The following is a 4,322-nucleotide window of genomic DNA, read 5'->3' on the forward strand; positions in this document are numbered from 1 at the left end:
AACTTTACTAGTCTTTCAAACAACGATCCAAAAATACACCTAAGCCCCTCGGGACCCGTCAAATCATACCAACACGTCCTAAAATATCATACGAACTTAGTCGAAACTTCAAATTACATCGAACAATGCTAGAACCACGAATCATACTCCAATTCAAGCTTAATAAAACTAAGAAATTCCAACTTCTACATTTAATGCCGAAACCTATCAAATCACGTCTGATTGACCTTAAATTTTGCAGACAAGTCATAAATGACATAACGAACCTATACAAATTTTCAGAACTGAATTCCGACCCCGATATTAAAAAGTAAACTCCCTCGTCAAACTTTCCAAAAAAATTCTATTTTCGCCATTTCAAGCCAAATTTCACTACGGACTTCCAAATAATTTTTCGGACACGCTCCTACGTCTAAAATCACCATACAGAGCTATTGGAACCATGAGAATTTGAATCCGAGATCCTTTACTCAAAAGTCAACTCTCCGGTCAACTCTTTCTATTTATGCTTCTAAATAAGGATTGTTCTTTTAATTTAATTCCGAATCTTCGGTAAATCAAACTCGACCATACCCATGGTTTATAATACATATTGCAAAGCTGCTCGAGACCTTAAATCACTGAACGGGGCGCTAATTTTTAAAATGACAAGCCGGGTCGTTACATAAGCTCCTTGTGTTTGTTTTTCTTCAATAATTATGTTTTCCCACTAATTTTCCACATAGTTTGGTGTGTTTTTAGGTGAAATTTGGGGGTTTGAGGCTAGAAATTTGGAGAGTTAATTTTGGGGATTTGAATGGCTATTTGGTGTCGTATTTTGATAAATTTGGTATGGTTACTGTTGTCGATTTCGAGACGTGGGTCCGGGGGCCGGCTTTTGGCTAATTTCGAATTTTGGCCATAATTTCGGATTTTTCTTGTGAAATTAATTTCTTTAGCCCGTATTGATTATATTGTACTGCTTATGGATAGATTCGGGACATTTGGAGACTGATTCATGAGGCAAAGGCATATTGGAGAAGAGTTTTGCTCGTATTGAGGTAAGTAACTGTCACGACCCGAAATTCCCACCTTCAAGACCATGATGGAGCCTAACATTTCACTTGCTAGGTAAGCCAACGTTAGAATATAATTAGTCATTTTAACAAAATTCTAAAATTAATTAATAACAAAGAAACAAACGCGGAAATAAAGTCTGAAATAAGGTAAATAATCCATAATAATCGCGATGTCTAAATACCATCCCATAACTGGAGTCACAAATGTACGAGCTTTTAGAATAATACAAACAAGGGTCTGAATAAAAATAAAATTGTCTGAAAGAAAGCACACAACTAAAAATAAAGTAGAAGGGGACTTTAGAACTGCGAATGCCATGCAGTTATATCTCAAGTCTCCGCTAGTAGTTGAATCCGAGCAAATCTACAGTATGCCACTGGGACCAACTCTGGAATCTGCACAGGAAGTGCAGAGTATAGTATGAGTACAGTCGATCCCATGTACTCTGTAAGTGCCGAGTCTAACCTCGATGAAGTAGTGACGGGGCTAAGGCAGGTCGCTTACATTAACATGTACGCAATCATAGTAATAACAACAATAATAGAAATAAAACAAGTATCTCATTTCAACAGTTGAAACCAACTCAGTAGTCATAACCAATTATTATATCAATCAATTTTTGTTGTGGCGTGCAACCCGATCCAACAATATAATTCTTCAATAAATTTCCATTGCGGCGTGCAACCCGCTCCAACAATATAACTTAAAAATAAATCTATTGTGGCGTGCAACCCGCTCCAACAATATAATTAAACAACTCTGAAATGTAACTCCAATAAATACCATATTTAATAAGAAATTATTAAGCAACAAAACATACAATTATTATGATTTATTTAGGAAACAAGTAATGACAAGTAGCAATTAATTGTGAAAATTAAGGATGAAATAAGCATTTTTCATACTTAATATGCTAAATATCAAGTAGCAATTAAGACACATAAATCAAATAAGCATGTAACAATTATTGCATGAATTCAATAATTAATAATTGATAAGGAATATGAGAGAAATAATTATTATAACAATTAATTTGTGCCTTAAAATAATTTATGATGTTTAAATAATTATACAAATGATTAATTTGATGACGTATAGACACTCGTCACCTCGCCTATACGTTGTTCACATGAATTTCATATAACAAATCATTCAAGAGTTCTATTCCCTCAAGTCAAAGTTAACCACGACACTTACCTCGCTTTGCAATAAAATTCAATATTCCAATAAACCTTTACCTCGCGAATTAGTGTCTGAAATCCTCAAATATAGTCATAAACAATTCAATATACTCAATACAAGTCGTAGGAATTAATTACATATGAATTTACTAATTTTTCGGATTAAAATTCAAAATTCATTTTAAAAATTCGACAGTGGGGCCCACATATCGAATCTCGAAAAAAACTTACGAAATCCGAACACTCATTCTGATACGAGTTCAACCATACAAAATTATCGAATTCCGACATCGGATTGCCTTTCAAATCCTCAATTAAAGTTTTGTTTGAAGATTTCTACCATTTTCAATCCAATCTTTACCCATTTAAACTCAACAATCTTCCTATAACCTTATTGGTACAAGCATGTATAACTAATACTCTCACATGCAAGAATTACACTCACAATCACCCATCTTTACCCAAACTCGAAATTGAAGAATAGGGGTTAGAACCTTACCTCTTGGGGTGAAGATCTTGTGATAGTTCCTTATTGGATTTCAAAGCTTGAACAAGATTTTTAATGAACAAAGCACTTGAGCTTCTTCCTCCCTCTAAAACACTCTCACTTCTCTCTAAAATCATCAGATAATTGCCCCAAAATAAGCCCCAAAGCCTATTTATCAAAATGGGGCCGGATTATGAAAATAGGAAAATTAAGCCTCCGAAATTGGGTTTACGGCCACATAATGGACCGAATAATGGGTACGCGGGTCGCACAATGCACCGCAGAATCGGTGCCAAGAAATGGGCTTCTCTGGACAGGTCTTCGACCAGTTTTGCGGTCGCATAACCACTTCTGTGATCGCAGATTTGGCCGCAGGCTCGCATTCTGCCAACCTTTGGTAATTTGGTCATAACTTCTTGTAAGAGTGTCCAAATGACGAACGGTTTGAAGTTTTAGAAACTAGACTCAAAGATATCTTATTTGATAGGTATATCATAACATAATTCCTTCTATATAGGTAGATATTCTCATTTAAAGTTTGGTCTTGTGCATACCCATTTGAAACTTTAATCTATTATGAAATTTTCCAACTTGACTTAGACTTAGGCCTCTCTTTAGACCTCACATCACTTATAATATGCCTCGTACACTTGTTATCATATCCAATTGGTATCCATAATATTAATAGTCCTCAAATAAGAAGTAGAGTTCGCCCGTAAACACATAACATAACTTATCTCTTCTTTCACCTATTTCAATTTTTCAAATTTTTACTAACTCCCAAAATTTTCAAAAATTTCGCTAGAGTTTCCTTTGTATCTGCGCCTATCCACCTGTCAGAGAATCCCAAAAACCAATCCTAACAACATATACATAATCCAATCAACGTAATACAATATGAAAACAATACTAATAGCGGCATCATAAGTAATATATTACTAGAAATGGAACGCCATTAACATCAACTATTCAGGTGATACGTAACTCATAACAGGTAAGCTCTCAACATCTTCATAGAATACATAAATAAACGTTTAAATTAAAGATGACATTTTTGGGTCATCACAGTAACATTTCTAAATCTGGTTCTGAGGGTATGAAACCCCAAATTTTGTGTTATGTGATTGTTTTGGAGGTGACGCACATGCTAGGTGACGGGCGTGTGGCATGCACCGTGGAAATTGTGACTTGGTCCATTCCGTAAAACTGTAAAGTTGAATAAACTTGTTGTTAGCTATATTCTCTCCATGTGTTATAGAAATTTGACTATAAATCATGTTAGAAACCATGTTTAGACTATGTGTTGTTACTGGTGGGACGCATAAAGGCCGTGTTATATGTCGAATTACCTGCTAAATGCTATTTGTACGCACTCTCAGTTTTTATTCGTATATCATATGTCAGTCTCTATTATTCTTGTTGATACATCATATCATTGTTGTTTGGGCTAATTCTTATGATTTCTGAGAGTCCGATAGACTGGAGAGATTATTGACTGAGTGAGGCCGTGAGCCTGATTGTGAGGATATTTATGGGATCGGGCTACACGTAGCAGCATGTTTTATTGATTTATGCCATGATTGGCTTGATATAGC

This window comes from Nicotiana tabacum, chromosome 14 (assembly GCF_000715075.1).
Source record: "Nicotiana tabacum cultivar K326 chromosome 14, ASM71507v2, whole genome shotgun sequence".
NCBI lineage: Eukaryota > Viridiplantae > Streptophyta > Magnoliopsida > Solanales > Solanaceae > Nicotiana > Nicotiana tabacum.